The 23,470-nt window shown below is 40.7% G+C and overlaps 1 long non-coding RNA gene across 1 annotated transcript in view; it reads left to right on the forward strand.

Annotated features, from left to right (window-relative positions):
* LOC138990194 (uncharacterized) overlaps positions 1-8,718 on the forward strand; it is a 99,229-nt gene extending 90,511 nt beyond the window's left edge. The window contains exon 6 of the long non-coding RNA XR_011466305.1: positions 8,466-8,718. This is a non-coding gene — a long non-coding RNA (uncharacterized lncRNA). The remainder of the gene's footprint in view (positions 1-8,465) is intronic.
* Positions 8,719-23,470: the final 14,752 nt, after the last annotated feature.

A 23,470-nucleotide genomic window follows, 5' to 3' on the forward strand; every position in this document is an offset into this window, starting at 1 on the left:
TTGATGCTTTTAAACTGCGGTATTGGAGAAGAGTCTTGTGAGTCCTTTGGACAGTAAGGAGATCCAACCAGTCCATCCTAAAGGAAATCCATTGAATAGTCATTGGAAGGACTGATGCTGAATCTGAAACTCCCATACTTTGGCCACCTGATGGGAAGAACTGACTCATTTGAAAAGACCCTGATGCTGGGAAAGATTGAAAGCGGGAGGAGAAGGGGATGACAGAGGATGGCATCACCGACTCAATGGACATGAGTTTGAGCGAGCTCCAGGAGTTGGTGATGGACAGGGAAGCCTGGCGTGCTGCAGTCCATGGGATCGCAAAGTCAGACACGACTGAGCAACTGAACTGACTGAACTGAACCCGCCTAGCAGGTTCTCTGATGTATTATAGAAGCTGAAAGTCTGGAAATTAGATTTTCAGGCACATTGGAATAATGTGTGCAAGGGTTAGGCACATTTTCCTTTTTGGAATAGCAGCAGTTTGATGTTGTCAGAATACAAAGGATGTCTCAGGATTATGGAGCTTTGAAAGGAGGTATAATAGTCGCAGCACCAGGCACTATTTCAAGTGCCTCACGTGTACTAACTCACTTATTCCAAACAACAGTCCCCTTTTAACAGAGAAGGAAACTATGGCACAAGAAGATTAATTTCCTCAAGGTGCCATGTAGGAGATAATAGATGAGTTTTGTTTTATGGTGTCAGAGCCAGAAAATGCCTTTAAGATGACACAGAGTTTCCTCATTGAAGAAAATCTATAAAATTGTTCTGAAGCACGTAAGAGAAGACCCAAATAAATACTGACAATAACAGGTCTCTCAGTGAAAAGTCCTCAGACTGTAAATGTTAATTCTCCCTAAATTAATCCATAAATTCAATTTAATTCCAATCAAAACTCCTTCAGGATTTTAAATGACATTTTACAAGGCAATTATTGTATTGAATTGGATTTATCTGGAAGATAATTTTCATCTAGAAGATAAAATTCTCAAGTTTTGCCATGAGAATTTTTAAAGAAATTGAATGGTGACTTTTACTATCAGATATTGAAAAATACTGTAGTGATGAAAGCGATGAAGCGTTAGTAATGCTGGTGCAGAAAAATGATAAAGGAAATAACCATGAAAAGTCCAAAATCAGTGTGCACATATGAACAATGAGGCATTTAAAAGAGTACTGGTGTATTTTTGAAAAATGATGTTGGGACAGGTTATTATCCATTTTGATAAAAATGAAGTTAGACACTTTTGCACACATCCAAAAATCCATATAGAATAAAATTGTGAATTTTTATTATGAAAACATTAGAATAGTTAAGAATCAAATAATTTAGCATGGAAGTAGAGACTTCTTGAGAATATATAAATCTCAGAATTTACAGAGGAAAAACTGGCAGGTTTGAACTGCCTACATTAAGGGGAAAAGCATTCTTGTATATCATTAATGACAACATAAACAACACAAACAACTTGAGAACAAAAATTCATAACAATGTCTGAATTAAAAAGCACCACCCAGATTTTAACTTGACCATGTCTCTCCAAGGGCCCCTTGGGGCTGCCATACTGTCCACATCCAATCAGTCCAATCAGTTCACACATGCTCCTCTCTTCACAAACCTCCAATACCCTCTTCTTCCTCCACATCCTCGACTGATGACCTTTTTTCACTGAGAAAATGAAACTGGCCAGAATTGAACTTTCTTGTGCTCCCACTGAAACATCTGACAGCTACCGGCTGTGCACCGGAGATTTGCTTTGCTGCTTTGTTGTTGCTGTTGTTTTTGAACAATGGAAGAATGACCTGTGCTCCTCTCTGTGGCCAGTCTCCACCTGGCCTCTGGGTCAGATGGTTTCTTAGCTCCTCAGGGTCCACTCTCTCTCCCACATCATTAATTTAGACTCTGTTGGCTCATTTCCACCACCAGAAATCATCCTAAAAAAAAAAAAAAAAAAACCTTGCAAAAATAAAATCTTTCTTTGTTTTACAACTTCCTCTGGCTACTACCTTATTTCTCTGTTCCTCTTTAAAGCAGAATTCCTCACTTGGCATGTGCCTGTCTCCTCTTGCTGTTCTCTCTGGAGAGCAATTCATTTAGAATTGTGTCTCCCTTCACTAAAACCTCTCTTCTCAAAGTCACTAATGACCCTCACATTGCCAAATATGGTGCGTGCATGCCAAGTTCCTTCAGTTGTGTCTAACTCTTTGCAGTCCTATGGACTGTAGCCCGCCAGGCTCCTCTGTCCATGGGATTATCCAGATAAGAATACTGGAGTGGATTGCCCTGCCTTCCTCCATGGGGTCTTCCAGACCCAAGTGAACTTGCATCTCCTGCGACACCTGCATTGCAGGCAGATTCTTTACCACTGAGCCACCAGGGAAGGCCAAATATGATACTTCTTCTAAATTCTCAGCTTGATCTATTTCTCTATCACTTAAGATCTGATCTTGGAATCTACTGCAGTTCCTGCCATATTCTATTAGTCAAAGCTGTAGTGGAATTCAACCCTATTTGAGGTCAGAACATGCGGGACTACTTGGGAATCATAAAGCTTCAAACAAGAATTAATAATTGCTAATTTTATGAGCATTTACTGTGTACTAGGCACCATTCTAAGTGTTTCCTTTGACTCCTGGGACCCCACATTCTCCTGGATTTTGTCTCACCCCACTGGTCACTTATTCTCAGGCTCCATAATGGATCCTCCTCTGTTCTTTTTACCCCATGGATACTGGAGCACCTTAAGACTTGGTCTTGGGCAGCTTCCTTCTCCTGCCCACACTGAATCCACAGAACTCCAAGCCTTTTAATAGCATCTGTACACTGCTGACTCATAGACTCATGTCATCTCCTTTCCCCGCTTGAATTCCAGACTCCTCCAGCCAGGGCCCAGGCAGCAGTGAGAAATTGAATAGGCTTCTCAAACGTAATGAATACAAGAGAAATTCCTTTCTTTTCCCTCCAGTCTTCTCCATCTCAGCAAAGGGCTCCACCACTTACCTAATGTTTAAGCCAAACACCCTATAAATTACCTTTTCTCTCTTTTCCCTCATATCCTGTATTCAAACCATCAGATGCTCTTGTCAGCCTTACATTCAAAATTCATTCCCAAGCTAGAATCAAGATTGCCAAGAGAGATATCAGCAGCAGCCACAGATATGCAGATGATACTGCTCTAATGGCAGAAAGCAAAGAGGAACTAAAGAGCCTCTTGAGAGTGAAAGAGGAGAGTGAAAAAGCTGGCTTAAAATTCAACATTCAAAAAACTAAGATCAGGGCATCTGGTCTTTTCACTTCGTGGCAAATAGAAGGGGGAAAAATGGAAACAGTGACACATTTCATTTTCTTGGGCTCCAAAATCACTTTAGACAGTGACTGCAGCCACAAAATTAGAAGACGCTTGCTCCCTGGAAGAAAAGCTATGACAAACCTAGACAGCATATTAAAAAGCAGAGACATCACTTAGCCAACAAAGGTCCACATAGTCAAAGCTATGATTTTTCCAGTAGTCATGTACGGGTGTGACAGTTGGACTCTAAAGAAGGCTGAGTGCCGAAGAATTGATGTTTTCAAACTGTGGTGCTAGAGAAGATTCTTGAGAGTTCCTTGGACAGCAAGAAAATCAAACCAGTCAATCCTGGTTCCTGAATATTCATTGGAAGGACTGATGCTGAAGCTGAAATTCCAATACTTTGGCCACCTGATACAAAGAGCCGACTCACTGGAAAAGACCCTGGTGCTGGGAAAGATTGAGGGCGGTAGGAGAAGGAGACGACAGAGGATGAGGTGGTTGGATGGCCTCACTGACTCAATGGAACCAACTCCAGGAGATAGTGAAGGACAGGGAAGCCTGGTGTGCCATAGTCCATGGGGTCACAAAGAGTCTGACATGACTCAGTGACTGAACATGTGTGCATGCATAATCTTACTGCATTCGGATTTACAGATGAGGAGACTGAGGCGTAAAGCAATGAAGTAAGGGCACTTTAGAAAGACTAGGTATTTCCCCCAGCTCATCCAGTAGGTAAATAAGAGGTTGATCATAATTTGATCCCAATAATCTAGTTCCAAAGTCTGTGTTCTTAGTTTCTATCAGTAAAACCTCTCATGTTTACTATTATGATGGAAAGATTTGGGACAGAGAAAAAGACAACTAGATGTCAAAGGCTTCTGTATGTATGTAGCTGACAGCGTGAATTTAGTTTTCTTCAAAATTTCATGTTCCCAGATTTAAATAAAGGCCATGTAAATGCCAAAGTCTTTTTGTTTCAAAATCATCTCTCTTTCTCCTTTTCTTCTTCCCTTCTACCCCATCTCTCACTTCTTTCTTACAGTCTTCACACCACCTGAATATGTCCCACAAGTTTGCAACATTAAACTCTACAATTACGGCCATTGTCTAGTACCGTAAGCACAATCCATTAGCAACTTTGGATATGAATACAGCCAATTTATTAAAGTAATCACTAAGCAGGTAATTTTTACTTTAAGAATGACAGTCTCTCCTTTTGCCCTTAGGTTTCACTACCCTCTTTTGGATTTAGAAAAGTGAAGAAAACATTTAAAATCCTCTTGTCAGTGCCTCCTGAAAAGAACTTTCCTTCCTCATATAACAAAGATATTTTTTCTTATGTTTATCATTGTCCTCCTCCAATAAAAAACAATTCCTGGTTATTTTTAGGTCTAAAAACCAAAAATTACCATAGATAAAATGAGAAGTGAAACTTCTATAGTAAATAGGAGATGGCAGCCTTCTTCAACCTAAGGAGATGGCATGAGAAAAGCCAGCGTGAGTGGAAACATCGAGTGCATGAGACAGGCTTGATCTTTCAATGTTCAGCTTATTTAGCTAAAGTCAGAGTCGTCACAGTCACCCACTGGTCTTTGCAGACACTCACAGTCTGGGTGGACTGTCACATAGGGATAAAGAGAAAAGAAGCAGCTTTACTGTTTGTATCAGGAAGTTGCACATTACTGTCAATTGAGAGAGAAAGTAAATTACTTTCAAATGCTGCCCCTGCAGCGTCAACTGGTGCAGGCTAAGCCCCTAGCAGCCCCCGCAGCGTCAGGCGCTGGTGCTGGGGGACATTTGCAAACACTGCCAGGGTGGGAGTACCTCATGGAAGAGCTGGGCGAGCAAGTTTCCCTCAGGATAACTAAAGAAAAAATCAGAGGAGAGTGAAGCACAGCTAGTTTCCTGGTGGAGAATAATTGTAGCACCTTCTGTCACTCACGGCTAAAATAGTCCCATTATGTAAATACATGTGGCTTGCTCCCATCGATAGTTGCTTGTTTCAGGTTTTTCTCCAAATAGATTTGATATTTTCTAAACAGCAAGGATTGTAGCTTGTATTGTATTTCTTTTCTAGACACAACGCTACTCCCTTTTGCCTGCTTTACCAGCCAGCACAGATATGAATTCTCTTATCCCCACTTCCTCTCCTTACTCCCTAAACATGAGGACAGATAGACCTCATCAAGAATAGACAGATAAGTACTCCTTGGGCATTGTTTAGTGAACAGATTTTCAGACTTGTTCACCTGGTACTTCAGCATACTTTTGTCATATCTCTAACTAGAGAAGTTAAAACTAAAATGCAATTTCCAGAACTTACCATGTGGCATGCACGCATGTACATGCACACACACACACACACAGAGGAGACAATAAAATCTTGAAATAATTCAACTCAATTTAAAGTTTTATTAAACCTTTAGTGCATGGTAGGTATTGTGCCAGGTGTTGTGGATAACAGAGAACTGAGTAAGACTCACCCGTAAGGATCTACTCTCTGGTAAAGGAGACAGACAGGGACATAAATAACTCTTAAGGGGAGACAGACTGTAATAAATATGACCCGGAAAAATAAATAAAACATTATAAGAGTATCAACTATATCCATAATCACAGAGGTATTAAACCACTAGAGCTAGAGTTTAAGCTACATAAATAGTTTCAATTAGACCATCCTTCTTTCCACACATAGACTTCTGTGTATTGGGTGATCTTTATTTCAAAATTACCTCTCTGTAATACAGTTTTCTAAGTTGATTTCATGTCTTTTGGTCTTTCTTGCTAAATTAGCACTTCTCTTTGCAAATATATATATTTTTTGCTGTTAATTATTTGCTCTCCACGCCTCCCTCCAGTACTCTCTCTCCTTCTATAGTCTTTTACCTATTTTCCTGTCCATTCTATTGTTATCTTCTCTCCTTGTCACCTTTTCCCATATCTGCAATATTTCTCCAGACACAATGCTTTCTTTTCTTGTATTATTATCCTACTGGTAGGAGAATCAATTTTCTTTTTAAGGGAAAATATTGTCAGAAGGACAATAATTCCCCTCAAATAATCCCTTTAATTCTGGTTCATGCTGGATCTTGGAACAAGTGAGTGTCTTTCTTTGTAACTGTCCATGGCTCTATTAACAAAACTGCTTGTGTTTCTCTGAAGCATAAGCAGTTGAAAGAGGTAAGAGCACAGACATAAGCTAACACTTTGATTCAGCGCAAGGTTGGGATGTGGTATGTATGTCCTCTCTGATGGGTGGGTGAGCCTCTTCTGGTGGGATAAACAGAGTGAATGCACTCAAGCCCCCCCTGTTTCAGGTGACGGTCTCTTGTATTTGTGCATTTGCCTAACACCTCATTCATATTCAGTATCTCACTGAACCCCAGCTCCAGGACTGTGATTCAGTGTGGTCCTGCCTCATCCCTTTTTCATACGCAAAAAAGAGGCTAAAGTCCAGTAACATTAAGAGTCTGCATGTCCCTGAGCAGCTGGTATAGGAGCCCTTTTTTTTTTTTTTCCAAATTCAGTGCTCTACTTCAAAACTAGCTTCTCACCCCTGGTGCCAACATGCAGCATGTGAGGGCGTCACATGGTAATTGCTTGACACTCACTTGATAAAAACTTGATCTCACACTCTAAAATGCTCATGATTGTAAAGAACCACTTAGGAATTAAATGTAACTGTTTTTTCCCATTTCCTCTTTTAAAACATGCTCTGCTGGTTTCGATTAGGCCGAAAATATTGTAACTGTGGTTTAGCTTGTAGTAGTGATGCTTCACCAACCAAGCGTGAGATGGAAGTTCAAGAAACATCACTGGAGAAAAGGGAGCTCTCCTCATTAATAAAAGCAATTAGTGTGGCCCCAGCTGAGCAGCCAACTCGCCCAGGGGTGTTCTCGCACTGCAGGCGTCTGAGTGCAGTCTGTTAACTGGGCAAGCCACTCTTGGCAGGAAGCTAAATATTGTCATTGATTTTAATTGTTCTTTCCTCTTTACAACTCCTGATTCACAGCCGATTGTGCTTAAGGAGAGTTTGTTCTCTGGAGAGAACTTCCACTGTGTCTGGCCCTCTGAGACAACCAAAGTAGTCTGCATTTTGAAAAATCAAAGTAGGACAAATGCTTTCTGTAAATAGCAGAGCAAAAAACTTCTGTGCTCAGTGACTAATTTTGAGGGAATCGTGCCTGCAGGGAGTCATAGGTGGACACAATAGTCAAACCACTGAATCTAAGTCCCAGAACAGAAAGCCCAGTGTAGGTGGGGAAGATTAGGAGGTTCCATGACAGTATGGATAGGATTCCCCCAGTCACTGGGGACAAAGGAACTTACATGGTTTGGAGGACTTCCAGAATTTCCTGGCGCTGGCAAAACTTCACCACTGCTAAGGAGAGGAAGGTTCTCTCAGATATCAAAAGCAGACACACTCCGTTTCTTTGTTTAATTATGAGTTCATTGTAAATACATATGGGAATACAAAAGGAGGGAAAATTATCCTGTCTGCCATAAATCCAGTCCTCTGAGCAACTGGAACGCAGTCTTTACCATCCAGAACACAGCAGTAGCTCTAGTTAGCCTGAATGAGCACTGGTGACTGAATGGCCACCCCAGTTGCTTAGAACTCAGCTCTCCTCTCCCTGATGGGTATTTTGTCTCTGCTAATGAATACATAACCTTTATTTTTCTTTTTTCTAATTATTTAATTCAGTTTCTACTTTACTTTTGCTTTTTACTGCTGCCATCTCCATGCAGCTGTAGTGGGTGGTTACCACTTTTTGACTGTTCAGCCTCTCACCACTGCCCTCCTTCCTAATGACACCAAATCCTCCTCAGAAGGAATTCTCCATCATCCCATCAGATGGCGGTCTTCATCTCTATCAGTCTTGGTGGAGACAAGGCCTCACTTCCACTGCAATAATTAAGGGATCCTGAATTTCTCTCTTCCTTCTAGAACTCTTCTGGTTCTCAGAAAGAACTATCTTAGATTTTGCCAATATGATCATTTCTTCTAAAACTTCAAATCTTGAGTGAATGATGTAAGAATTTGAAAATGACAAGAGGGATTATTCATTTCAGCAACAGTAGCATGTACAGAACATGGTGATTCTGTGCATGACCTTGGCTCCTGTGATTTTGCTGACTTTCTGCATTTTCTGTACATCTCTCATACAGGAGACCCTCACAGATACTGCAGATTTGGGTCTGGATCATCACAATGAAGTGAATATCGCAATAAAGCAAGTCACATGAATTGTTCTTTTGTTTCCCAGTACATATAAAAGTTATATTTACACTGTAGTGCAGTCTGTTAGGTGTTCAATGGCATTACGTCTATAAAAACAATGTACACGCTTTAATTTTAAAATTAGTGCTGTTGGGAAAATGCCTGATTTGCCACATACCTTCAATTTGTAAAAAGAAAAAAATTTTATTGCAAAGTACAATAAAATAAAGAGCAATAAAATGAGGTATGCCTGTATTTTTTGTGTTTCTTAGAGATTTCTTTCCAGTAAATTTCCTTTTCTTGTGAAACATTAGAATGTAAGCACTGGGATATTTTTCTGCTTGTTCAGTATAAGTATTTAGTGCATCAAGCATTGTCTGACCCAGAGTGAGTGTTCAATGGCTATGCATTAAATAAATAAATGAAAGAATGAAATATCAATTACTGTTGCTTGCAACCAAGTTTCTATAATGCAATGTAGGAAGAGGAACTCAAGCAGAGCCCAGTGGTCTTTCTGAATTAAGACAGACTGTGGAACTCAAGGACGCTTATGTTCCTAGAATGTATGGGATAGAATATCGAAGGGAAGAAAGCTGTACACAGGGAAGACTACTAAGATCTGTAGGGCATGTCCTTGAAGCTCTGAGCACAAGCTTATCTATGTACGCATGAGATGAATCTCTATAAGGTAGAGAAAAGAAGCTGCCAAAGCTATAGGTTGAATAATATCCTAAGTTAACACAGATATTTTTCCCCCTGCAGCCAGACTGGAGAGACCTCATACTACCTGGGGAATTTGGTAGAATCCTTGGAAAGTTCTTGCCTTAGCAATGGACTCACTTGTACCTGACATAAAGGCTGCTCTGGGACCATCCTAACAAAGCTTCAAAGAAAACCTTAAAGTCATTACATTGACTTGATGGTAACTTTAGTTTCTGCCAGAAATTAAACATTGTTTAAATGAATACCACAAAATTCACTATAAAACAACATAAATTTCACAATGTCTAGCATTTAAAAATTATCAGGCATGAAATAAAGCAGGAAAATATGACCTAGAAACAGTAGGAAAAAATAAGAAAATAAGGGAATGATATAATTAGCAAATACGGTTTTAATACTGAAAATACTAATTACAAATGAAAAGTGAAAGTGAAAGTTTGCTCAGTCATGTCTGACTCTTTGCAACTGCATGGACTATACAGTCCATGGAATTCTCCAGGCCAGAATATTGGGTAGCCTTTCCCTTCTCCAGGGGATCTTCCCAACACAGGGATTAAACCCAGGTCTCCTGCATTGCAGGAGTTCAGCTTTACCAGCTGAGCCATCAGGGAAGCCCAAGCATATAATTACAAATATGTGCTCAATAATGTAAAGAAAAATGTGAATATGATGATAAGAAAAACTGAAGATTTTCAAAAGACCCACATGAAACGTTTAAAGATTTAACTGAAGTATATAAACTGAAAAGTGCACTAGGAGCAATTAAGAGCAGATTAGATATTGCAAAGAAATGATCAGTGGATCTGAAGATGAAGCAATAATCATCCAAAATGAAGCAGCACAGTGGAAAAAATGAATAGACTTATTTCATTGTCAATCTGACAAATGTCCAAGTGGATGAGAGAGAGAAAGAGGGAGAAACACTTGAAGAGAAAACAGGTAAAAACTTGCAAAATTTAGTGTAAATTATAAACCCATATTATGAAGAGCTTTATAAATTAAAAAAATAAAGAAAAATCACACCAAAGCACATTATTATCAAAGCTTTAAAAAGCACTGATAAAGAGAAAATATTTAAAGCAACCAGGAATACGTGGTACTACATACAGAAAAAACAAAGAAAAGTTTTACAGCAGATTTCTCATCAGAAATTATGTTATCCTGACTATACAGTAATGTCCTCTGAGTTGAAATACGTTATTAAACTGACAGTTCTACATCTAATAAAGATGACTTTGAAATATAAGTGATAAATCAAGTCCGTTGTAGACAAAAGATGAGATAATTTATTGCCAAAAGTCTTGGTTTGTAAGAAATGTAAAGCAAAAATGTTAAGCAAAGTTCTTAAGGCTGAAACAAAATGTTACTAGGTAGAAATCTAAATCAACATGATAAAAGGAAGAGCATCAGAAATAAAAACTAAACTCTGATGTTTACCTCACACAATATAGAAATATTAACTCCAAATGGATCATTGTCCTAAATATAACAATTACAAATATCAAACATTTAGAAGAAAACATAGATATTTGTTATCTTTCTTAGAATATTAAAAGTATAAACTATAAAACAAATAATTGATAAATTGGCCTGCATCAAAATTGAAACCTTTGCTTTTTTAATGTAACTGTTAAGAAAAGACAGATGAAAGAGAAAATATTTGCAAACTTTATATCTGATAAAGGACTTATATCCTAAATACACAAATATATCTTAAAATTCAATAATAATTTTAAAAACAACTGAACAAAAATGGGCAAACCCATTTGAGCACCAATAAAAGAGCATATGAAAAGGTATTCAACACCATTACTCATTCAGTTCAGTTCAGTTCAGTCACTCAGTCGTGTCCAACTCTTTGCGATCCCACGAACTGCAACACGCCCGGCCTCCCTGTCCATCACCAACTCCCAGAGTTTACTCAGACTTATCTCCATTAAGTCAGTGATGCCATCTAACCATCTCATCCTCTGTCGTCCCCTTCTCCTCTCACCCTCAATCTTTCCCAGCATCAGAGTCTTTTCAAATGAGTCAGCTCTTCGCATCAGGTGGCCAAAGTATTGGAGTTTCAGCTTCAACGTCAGTCCTTCCAATGAACATTCAGGACTGATTTCCTTTAGGATGAACTGGTTGGATCTCCTTGCAGTCCAAGGGTCTCTTAAGAGTCTTCTCCAACACCACAATTCAAAAGCATCAATTCTTCGGCCCTCAGCTTTCTTTCTGGTCCAACTCCCACATCCATACATGACTACTGGATAAGTTGTTACTCATTAAGGCAACGCAAATTAAAACCACAACATGATAAAACTACATATCCATTAGAATAGGTAGAATTTTCTTTTTTAAATGGCAATGTCAAGTGCCGATGAAGCACAATTAGAACTCCCATACATTGTTAGTGGAGATTCAAAACGGCACTATCACTCTGGAAATCAGGTTTAACAATTTCTTATAAAGTTAACCATATCCTTACTCTATCACCCAGCAATTTCAGTCCAGATATTTACCTGAGAGAAATGAAGACTTATGTCCACATAAGATTTGTACACTAATGTTCATAGCTGCTTTATTTATAACAATTCAAAATTGGAAACCAGGGCTTCCCTGGCAGTCCAGTGGTTAAGAACCTGCCTTGCAATGCAGTGCAAGGGGACACCGGTTCAATGCCTGGTCCGGGAAGATCCCACATGCTGCTGGGCAGCTAGGCCCTTGGGCCACAGCTGTTGAGCCTGCGCTCTAGAGCCTCAACTACTGAGCCCACGTGTGGCAGCTACTGAAGCCCATGTGCCTAGAGCCTGTGCTCCACACCAAGAGAAGCCCCACAATGAGAAGCCCGCATATCACATCTAGAGAGTACCTCCCTCTCTTCACAACTAAAAAAGCCCCACACACAGCAATGAAGACCCTGTGCAGTCGATAATGAATAAATAAAAATAAATTTAAAAAATTGGAAACCACCTAAATGTCCATCAATAATTGAATGTATAAATAATTTGTGGTATATCCTTTCAGCAATAAAAAAAGGAACAGTCTATAGCTGTGCTGAAATACACAAATGAATATTAAAATTGTTATTTTGAGGAAAAGAAATCAAACACAAGACTGTTTAATGCTTAATTCTTTCACTCAACATAATTATATATATGAACTATATATGTATATAGTATAATATATGATGGTATTTTGTTATGGAAGCCCAAGAAACTAATACAAAAGACTCCATGTGTTTGTTAAAACTTGTGAAACTACATTTAAAATAGAGGATGATTATTGTTGAGGCAGTCCAAGTGCAGGTTGGAAAAGAATTTCCAGACAACATTTCAGAAGGGGGTGAGTTTATTAATAACAAAGAGCAGAGAGAATATGGACACTGCAAGTGTAGCGGGTCACCCTCTTGACAGATGCAGAGAGAGTCGATGCTTTCATGGGTTAGTAGCCAATTTCTATAGCCTCAAGGCAAAGAAAGTTCCTGCTGAAAGGCTGGCATTAGGTGATTGCTTAGGGTGCTATAAGGACATCTTTGCCTAATTTGGAGTCAGGAAGGCTGTTGTTGATGATCAGGGTTGGGGGGAAACGGGGATCGGCAACAGTTACAAAGTGATTCAGTCAGCTTCGGAGGTGACCTTGGTTCTGGACTCTGCTTCTGTGGCATTGGTATAAGGTCTCATACCTGTGGCCTTGCGGCAGGACTCAACGAGTATTCTATGTAAGTTGTATCTCAGTAGACCTGATTAAAAGCAAGGCCATAAAAGGATAGGGGTGCTGGAATGAATCTGTAGTAAATGCCTAACTATATCCCCAGGAAGTTCAAGATGAGCTTCTTTTTCCAAAAGCTTGAATTTGAGAAGTATTCTCTGTTGGCTGAGTGACATATGACTCCTAATTGCAGTGGAGAGAAGGAAGACAGTGGAAGGATTTTCAGGAGCAGAGGTTATGCAGTTGCCCCTTACTTTCTCCGTGATTGGCAGCAGAGCTGAGGGGACAATTTGAGTCTTCTGACCTCCTAGGAATTTTGGTGGTGGTTACTTGTTCATAGGATCCCTGGGGCATAGAAAGATAACTAGCCCTCTAAGGCCTTCCCTGACTTATCAAATAAAAGTAACAAAGGTATATTTTTGAAATAAGCCAGCCTAACAGAGATTGACAACCTCTCAATGTACAAATTCCATCTTTAAACTGAATTGGAAGCTGTGTACCCCTGAGCATGGACTTTGTGACCTCAAGGGTCATGTTGTAGCGTATACTAGTCCTTAATCCCTTTTTATGTCCAAATACTTTTCCACTGTATGCATATATCATATCTGATTATCCATAATCAGTTGATGGTCATATAGTTCACCTTTTGGCTATTATGATTAATGCTGCCAGGGACATTTGTTAAGCAGCAGAAAGCAGTGACAGCAGTCATCATTTGACATAACTGGTGTTCCAATCTTCTCTTCCAAATGGAACCTCGACCTGCCTTTTGAAATAATCTTCCATTGTGTGTGATCATTGAGAGAGGCAGCAGCCAACCCCTGCTGCAAAGGCTTTAGGGGCCAGCCTATACGGTTCTGTACCCGGGCAGCCAAGGAGTGAGCATCTGATGTAGAGTCAGTCCACTACTCAATGATGTAAGAGATGACTGGAAGTCACTTCATGGCTGCTACAGCACAACATCTCAGAGACACTTGCTTCCTGCTGCTTGACTCTTCTGGGGCTCTAGCTGTCTGTCTTCCAGAGATCTTTGGGTCTTGCCTGGTCACTAGTCTCTAGTCAATCCTGGAGGCCCAGGACCCTTCCAGTAAACCCTTTTTGCTTGGGAGATTCAGTTATTTTTGTTTTATTAAAGCTATGTATGTATATTACTTTGTACAGTACTCTGCTCTGTGTCATTTTCTTTATGGTTCTGCGTGCAAACTCCTTAAGAGGCAGGATATGACTGAGCGGGCCAGCCGCCATCCTAGGATCGTCCAAGGAAGATTCAGGTGGGCAGATAAGACACGATACTCCAGAATTCAAACTAATTGCAAGTATAGACATTTTGTTTTACAGCCAAGCACCCAACCTAGTCCAACCCATTTCTTTGGAGAGTCTCACACCATCAAATGTAATAACCTACAAGGACTTTTATGAGAAGGTGGCTCATGAGTAAGGATGCTTCAACGGGGGGCCTGGAACATCTCAGAAAGGGGCAGTGTAAATAGCATGTATTTCATGTGGCTTCATCAGTGTAATACAGAAAGCTCCAAGGATTTATCTTTCTATGCCAGTGAATTCCAGCTGTTATAAGACCCTCACATGGTGACCCTTGAGAGCTTTTGCAAATACACATGGGGAGAATCCCAGTTGAAGTTCAGTCCTCTCTTTGCTCAGCTCTCTAACCATTATGACTTGTCTGCAGTTTACAGAGCTCAGGTTCCAACCCAGGGGCTGTAGGTCACTGCTCCCTGATTTTTTAGGGCAATGCACAAAGGTAAGAATTGTATTGTCTGGCCTGAAAAGGAATTCATGGGTTTTGAGAGGACAGCAAATGAGGTCATTGTGAACTAGAACTTAGGTGTTGAGAAAAACAGGCCCACCGAATGTTAATTGCTGCTGGTGATTATTGCAATGTGTTGGGTATTTTGCTTTTTTCCCAAAGTGCAGGCTCAATGTGTGATGACAAATATTGGTGAAGCCCTTTTACTTTAATTGTGATTCTGGAGTCTAGACTCCCTTGCCTGCTGCTAGCTGCCATTCACCCTCATTACAGGTTTTGCAAATTAGACAGTCACTCTGTGGGTATCTACTATAAGGTGCACGAAGCAAATGCTGCTTGGGAAAGAATATATTATTAAACCTACAGGGTAAGCTGTTACAGGCACCGTGCCTCTAACCTGCTGTCTCCATCTCCTCTGCCTCCTGTGATGATCGCAGACTGCTCCGAATGTTAAAAACAGAGAAACTGAATTCCAATATTCATATCTCAGCATAACAGGAATAAAATGCTCATAGGCAATTTGTCAGTGTTTATTAACTATGACCTAGAAAAATGCAACTGTGGCAGTGTCTTCTCACATGTGTGTGACAGGATGGGATTTTTTTCCCCACCCTCTTCTTTTCTAATCCCAGCCCTGTCTGTCTGGTAAAACAGAGCAAAAGCGAACCTGCCAGCATGATGATACTGAGGAAGTTGGTCAATGTCAATGGGGAAAACTCCTCTTGCTATGTTTTCTTGGGAAAAAAACTAAAGATTGCCCCTGTCAGCAAGTCCTGGGCCCTGAGGAGACCAACCCAACAGATCCCTGTAGGAAACTGGGAAGAACTGGTTAGCAGAAAATTAGGGCCCTGAAAGCAGGAGAACAGCTTAAACGACCAAGAGCACTGCCAATGGAGAAGAAAGAAGAGCAGAGAGGACACCCACAGGGCCTTCTGGGGTGACTGTGTGGGCTTCCAGGTGACTCCACCCAAAACCAACAATAAAACAAAACAACCAACCACGAGATAATTTTACCCCTGCTTCTGTACTAGATATGTATCCTTGAGGGTTTCCTTTCAGTAAGGGAGGGTATTTGCATGGTTTCAAGACATTATGGGCTTCCCTGGCGGCTCAAATGGTAAAGAGTCTGCCTGCAACACGGGAGACCCAGGTTCAACACCCAGGTCTGGAAGATCCCCTGGAAAAGGGAATAGCTACCCACTCCAGTATTCTTACCTGGAGGATCCCATGCTCAAAGGAGCTTGGCAGGCTACAAGGCCATCGGGTTGCAAAGTGTCAAACATGACTAGCAATTAAGACTTTCACTTTTATGGCATTATGGGAATAACTAAAGGGTGACCTGGGTTATGTCATGTTTTGTCAATATCCTACTAGGGAATCTGAATACAATTTATATTGTAACAGAGCCCTGGGAGAGCAGCACAGTACCCATGTTCTTGGTAGTTCTCTCATGTTGCAAAGAAAACAGGCAAGGCACCATTGGGTTACCTCTCAGTGAGTGGAGACATCATGATTTAAAAGAGGAAAGGACACACCTTCAGCAGTTGCCCAGCCAGGCAGCCCAGAGAACTGGAACACTGCTTACCGTCGTCCAGGATACAACTGGGGCTCAAGAGGTTAAATGGTCTTTCTGCGTCCCCACTGCAATTCCTATAGTTGTTTCCTCAGAATGGAGTTTTGTTGCTTTTTTTCTAGAGCCACATGGTGATGCTGCAACTTTTATTTTTAGTTTCCACTGCTTATGTTGCTCCTGACTTTGGTGAAGTAAGTGGAATGATGAGACCAGAATCAGAATATATTACCACAGTATGTGTGTGTGCTCAGTCGCTCAGTCATGTCTGACTTTTTGCAACGCCATGGACTGTAGCCTGTCAGATTCCTCTATCCGTGGAATTTTCCAGGCAGGAATACTGGAGTGGCCTGCCATTTCCTCCTTCAGGGGATCTTCCTGACTCATGGATCCAACCCACATCTCCTGTGTCTCCTGCATTGGCAGATGGATTCTTTACCACTGAGCCACCCGGGAAGCCCACATAACAGCAGTACTTCTATAAAAGCTGATGAACGAACTTATGTAGAGACTGAGGAAGGGAGGATGCAGACAGGCCTCCTTCCTTTTCCCCTGCCAGCCTGGTCTGGCTCTCTCCCCACCCTCTCTCCTCTGCCTCACTCAATATTGCACACGGAACCCATCGTGAACCTGATGTCAAAGTCAGGGACTTATCTGACTTTTTCCTAACAAAATCACACCCACAAAGGAAACTTTGAGCCATTTCATTTAATTCTCATAAAACTCAGTTAATTAGATATAATTATTATTTCACATCACAAATTAGGAAAATGAAACTGAACAAGATTAAGTAATTTGTCCAAGATCATAGGATGGAGAGTTGCAGAATGAAATTCAGAGTTTCAAAGTCAACTCTGATACACTGATCGCTGTTGTTTAGTCACTAAGTCTTGTCCAACTCCTTGGGATCCCATGGACTATCACCTGCCAGGCTCCTCTGTCCATGGGATTTCCCAGCCAAGAATACTGGAGTAGGTAGCCATTTCCTTCTCCAGGGGATCTTCCCAATCCAAGGATCTAACCTGTGTCTCTTGCATCTCCTCTATTGGCAGGCGGCTTCTTTACCACTGCTCTACCCAGGAAGCCCACGTATTAGGTATAAAGGATATTACAAAGTATGTGTGTGTGTATAATTTTAGCCTGTGTCTGCAATGCATGAAGCAATCATAGATTTTTCCACAATTACTTGTAGACTTCTTAGTTTAGTAAAAAGGATCAAACATGTTACAATATAGGCCTAGAATCTCAAACATGAGAAGATTAGATTTTTTTCATCTTTTTTGTAAGCATATGAAATGAAAGTGTTAGTCACTCAGCCGTGTCCGACTCTTTGTGACCTCATGGACTATAGCATACCACCAGGCTCCTCTGTCCATGGGATTTCCCAGGCAAGAATACTGGAGTGGGCCGCCATTTCCTTCTCCAGGGGATCTTCCCAACCCCGGGGTTGAACCTGGGTCTCCTGCGTTGCAGGCCAACCCTTCACAGCCTGAGGCACCAGGGAAGCCCTATATGCAAGCATATATACGGGGCATCTAAGGTGACATGGGCACTGTGCCAGGCACAGAGGATGCACGCATGAAGCCTGTGTCATTCTTATCCTCAAGTGTCATCCATCAAAGGGACAGGTGAGTCTGACTCAGCTTTCACTTCTCAGGGCAATGGTCAGGAACCCTAAATGGAGTTGGCTGCCATAGCTGTACCCACCACTGATATCTTTAGGACTCAGCACTTCATAGCCATTCTGAGCCCGATTCTTTGCACTGTCGTGTCCCTTGGAGATACAGTGCAGAAAGAGTTGTTTGGAGGAAAGTTCTTTGAACTAATTTACCCAAGAAGCCAGGACTAACAGTGAGCCCATCTCAGAACTGAAAATAGGGGCATTAATTCAGAAGGAATGAGGAGAAAGAGAACTAGGAATGTATATGTGTGTTTTTTTTTTTTTTTTTCTGTTCATATGCAGGGATAGTTACAGAATAGGTCAAGACTTAAAGAAAAATGTGTCTGAAAGATCTCAGTGCATCTTCATGCATGAGTTTAACATAACAGCCACATATATGACTGTCCTGTTTTCATTTAAACAATTTAGAATTTCAAAGACAAAAATATCAATTTGTCTAAATAAAAAGGAGTGGGAAGATTTGACATATGCTTGTCTTTGGAATTGTTCAAGATAAAAACTGAAGTCAGAGATCTCAACCATAAATAGGTGACAGGTCAGAGCAGTAAATATGCTTTAAGAATCCAAGTGCCCCACTTAATACAATCTCAGGCTTTGAAATCAGCCCTGGCTTCCAAAAATTGGGCTTTTAACTCTGGTGGGGTATTCAGAGCTCAAACGTCATTTCTATCCTGTAGGGCTCTTGTGAAGATTAAAGGTATTTTTCACAATCACGAACCACACAGTCATGCTCAATGAATGATGCTGACCATGATTTTAATATTGTATTAAGAAACCAAGTGTAGGAGTTCTGTAAACTCCCACATGCCTCCCATTTCAACCTTCATGGTCCCAACTATTTAATTTATATAGCCTATTCCGGCAAAGCAATGCCAGTACATATACTTTTTTCTCATATTTACTGGAGATGAAATTCAGCACACCGACCATTCATCTCTTTATGAGTCACAACTTTGCCATCAACTTTTGTTTCAAATCTGAATCATTTGCATTTCCAATCATAGAATATTGGAAAAGACAGTCTTAGGGCATTTGGATTTCCTATACCTAGTGTGATTTATATTTTCTTCTTTAAATCTCTGAAATGTTTAAACGAAAAGGGGAAGGTCATGTTTGCAGGGTTTAAGTTAAATGTTGGTCTAGCTCCTACAAAGAGGAATAAAGGGCATTAGCCCTTGGGAATTTCTAGTTGGATTTCCTAGGGAGTCATAGCCCATCCTGTTGTTTCTACAAAGTGGCTTACTTGCAATCTGTTCCTGTATCTCTACTGAAATAACTAACAGAGGCCATTAGAAATTCATGGAAAAACTGTGCCTTAAATTTGTTCCCCTGTGAATTTAATTTTAGAAATTAATGAGCTTTGCTGATACGTTTTCCGAGTAAATTAGTGAAAAATTATGTAATTCTGTTTAGCTAGGTCAGGGATTCTGAGCTCCAACCTAACAGGGCATCTCTCTGCACCTGGCATGTGCTGAAGACTAGCCTCTGTTTTCCTTTGGGAGCTTCTCAGTATAATTGGCCTGCTAAATGTGAGTTGGGGCTGGGGAGGGGTTGATGAGTTTCTCATTGAGAGAATGGGAGCCAGGGAACAATGTTCTAATGGGGACTTGTGTCTTTCAAAGGGTCCCTACACTTTGTGATGAGGGTGAGGTAGGTGTGGTAACAGTGGCTGGGAAGTCCCGTTTTTATTTGTTTCTGAGGAAGTGAGTCAGTGTGAAAGATTCTCAGGCAATTAATCAATAATAATTATACCGAAGCACAGAACAGTGGAAACTTCTGTAAGAAGGACCCTGCTTCTAAGTGAACTGAATGCCCCCACTTAATGTATATCTCTTTTTAAGTCCAGAGGAATTGTGGTGCTGCTGAATGAATGGGATTAATCTTCCTGAAGATTCCTAAGCCTCTTCTGCCAGCCTGGAGGCTGTTTGTGCTCATGGTGTCTGGAGGCTGATGGACACTGAGGGCTAGCAGCCAGGCCAACTCACAGCTCTGAAGAGCTGTGTGTAGCTCCTCTGTTCATGTGTTGAGCATCTATACCATCCAGCTGTGTTATTTCCTGTAATCCTCACAACAACCCCATGGGTTATGATCACCCTGGAGCATAAATACTGTATCCAAGATCAGATGTGCAGAGTACAGGGGATCTAGAATATGACTCTAGCATGTCTACTGAAAAAGAAAACTGATCTGGGATTGTATTTACTTGGGAGTAACCATAGTTGTTTTTAAACTACCCCACACTAAAGATAACCAACTGTTAAACCCATAAATGAATTAACTGTCTCTTGAGACTCAAGATTAGATTAACATAACAACAATCCAGCACTTAACATTATTAAAAACCCACGGTGCCTAGAGATGTTTCTACTTTCCTGGGGAAGGACAGCATATTTTGTTTCAGAAGAGAAATAAATCCTTCTATTGCTCTCTTCCACCTTAGTGTTGATGGTCTGTTGTTAGCAGAGCACTTTGTGCGGCTTAAATATTCAAAGGACAAAGACTACTTTCCTGGTAGGATGTGAGAAACTCATATCGTCAGATTAATATGTGGCAGAGTAGTCTCTTATCTTTTTAGATTTAGGATATAAGGGGAGAGAATTGGAGGAAGAAAAAGATGAAGAAGGAGGAGGGGAGGGGAAGAGGAAGTGGGAAGGGGAGAGACCTGACTAATAAGTCCTCAGCCATTTGAGGTAGAGCTCATTTTGCGTAAAGGGCCAAGAAATATTTTTAAATGGAAGACTAATAATCAATTTCAATTTCTTGCATTTCTGTAGCACAAACCACATTTGCATCCTAAATCTCTAGTAAAATCTGCTACACTCAAAGTATCTTGGGTGAGTAATATTTTGGTGGAAACAAGGAAAGGGCTGATCTCCCTGGCTGCCCTGGCATAAAGAGGAGAAAGGGGAAAGCTGCAGGGTGCCAGGCGTGAGTGAGTCCCAGGGGCCCGAAGGCCAGGAGGTCACAGAGAGTGGGCGCCCTCGGGAGGTGCTGCAGTCCTCATGGGCTCACAGGGCAGCATCATGGGGCAGGGACAGGATGCAGGAGCTGTGGGTGCCGCTAGTCCCTTCCCATTTGCTTAATCAAGCTTAGGAAAGCATTTTTGAGAACTGAGGTAAGTCTGTACATATAATAAGGAGGTAAAAGAATTCTGATGAGTGGGCTCACTTTTTTCAGAAAGTTGAAATAAAACCTAAAGAAGTCTTTTTTTTTTTAATATTCTTTAACTTAAAAAAAATTAAATTAAGTTTAGGACCTATTCAAGTCACTGGTTATATGTAATATAGATTTATTGAATATTGTAATAGAGTATTCCATCAACTTTTAACTACACTGTAGTGTGAGCCAAGTTCTGAGCCAAGTTCTAAGACTCCCAGCTGCGGAAAACCATCTTGGTGACAATGGCCAGGGTGACTAAGGTTTTTTCAGTGTATAAAATACCCTTCTTAGAAGGAAATGGGAGAGAACAAAAATGGGAAGGAGAATAGAAAAGACGCCATCACATCCCACGTCTTCTGCATCTGCTCACCCACCCAGGCCATAAAAGTGCTCAATTCATTTCCCTGTGAGCCTCACCCCTAGTTGCCGCTGTTCACTTGCTCAGTCATGTCCGACTCTTTGTCACCCCATGGACTGCAGCATGCCAGGTTTTCCTGTCCTTCATTATCTCCAGAAGTTTGCTCAAACTCATGTCCGTTGAGTCAGGGATGCCATCCAACCATCTATTCCTCTGCCATCCCCTTCTCCTGCCTTCAATCTTTCCCAGCATCAGGGTCTTTCCCAGTGAGCCAGGTCTTTGCATCAGGTGGTCAAAGGAAAATTTCTAAATATCTAGAGAAGAGTAAACTCCAGGTGAAAGAAACAGCAGTCAGTCTACCTGACAAGGCAGAGAATGTTGCCAGTCAGGATGCTATCTGGCTGCTTGGTCATTTCTGATCAAATGAAGCCCAGGACAAGGTGGCATGCACCCATCAGTGACAGCAAATCCAGGGGGTTTGTCTCCCTGAACAAAACCAAGACACGTCACGGCGGAGAAGGGGTATGCAGCCCCAACAGGGTTTTGGCACAGTTTCCGGTACCTCTGTTAGCCCACACCATAATAAACTTGACAAGATGCTTTGACATTGTTAACCCTTTGAAAACGCAGACTCTTTTACCCATATTTTTGTCTCTAGACCCTCCCTAAGTGGTGGCAATGGGAGATCCCTTAACGATTGTTTTATAATAACAGCAGGCATTTATTAAGATAATTTATTATGTGGAGTTACATGCTTTATGTCGAAGAATGTCATTTAAGTCTCAACAAAATGTTGTGAAATAGATTGTCTAAATCCCATTTACAGATAATAAAAAAAAAAGAGGCTCAAATAAATTAAGAAAATTTCCCCAAAGTCATAGAACTTTTAAATACTGAAAAAGTTAGGATGGGAATGCATGCACTCTGACTTCTCTGTAATTGCTGAATATAATTGACTAGGATAGACATGATATAAATCAAGAGATGAGCAGGGACAAGTCTATATTCCTGGTGTCTCCTACTTCTTGAAGGTCTGCTCCCCTCACCACTGCTCTCTACCAGCCTGCTGCATACCACTTTCCCATCCCAAGTCTGCCTGACCTTGAGTATTTTATCAAGTAGGACAGTGTTCAGTTCATCACATTCTCTTTTATGTTGCACATTTGATATAGTGACTTGCAACTTGGTCCTTAACATGCTAGGCACAGGCTGTTAAAATGGAGTTCTAATAAAATGAAAGCAGAGATCAAAGCTGGAAATAGCTTACATTTATTTGGATTTCACCAGGGGAACATTAGCTCTTTATGACATTTGAAAGATGATGCTTTTATGATCTTTATATAATAGGTTTACCAAAGGACTCTGTCTTATTTAAATTCCAGTGATCCTAAAAAGAAAATTTGATTCGTGCATCCTTAGTTATCCTGCAGCTGATGAACTTGAATCATTCATGGCTTAAATTTTTTTTTCATTACAAATGAAATATAGCTCAAGTATATAAGAAAAATCTGGAAGTCTGTCCTATAGGTCACTATTTAAATGGCCATGTACAGTAACATCGCCGACTCAATAGACATGAGTTTGAGCAAGCTCCAGGAATTGGTGATGGACAGGGAAGCCTGGCGCACTGAAGTCCATGGAGTCAGAAAGAGTTGGACTTGACACAGTGACTGAACTGAACTGAACTGTACAGTAACTGGCTAGATATTTTATAAGCAAATGCTCTTTCCACACCATAGTGGGAGTGATTCGATTATTTTTTCAATTATGCTTGGATACCCCAATATAACTAACAAGAGTAACAGGCAGCCTAAATTAAGTACTTTACTTTTTGAAGTAGTTAATTCTTTGAATTATTTCAGTGGAATTAAAATAACAAGAAAAAAAAAAAAAACACCCACACTGATTACTCAAACAGTATAAACTGCCTACGTTTGCCCCACACAGTACAAAACAGGAATGTTCAGGTAAAAGGCAGAAGTAAAAGAAGCCCTCTCAAGA

Source organism: Bos mutus, chromosome 12 (genome assembly GCF_027580195.1).
Source record: "Bos mutus isolate GX-2022 chromosome 12, NWIPB_WYAK_1.1, whole genome shotgun sequence".
Lineage (NCBI taxonomy): Eukaryota > Metazoa > Chordata > Mammalia > Artiodactyla > Bovidae > Bos > Bos mutus.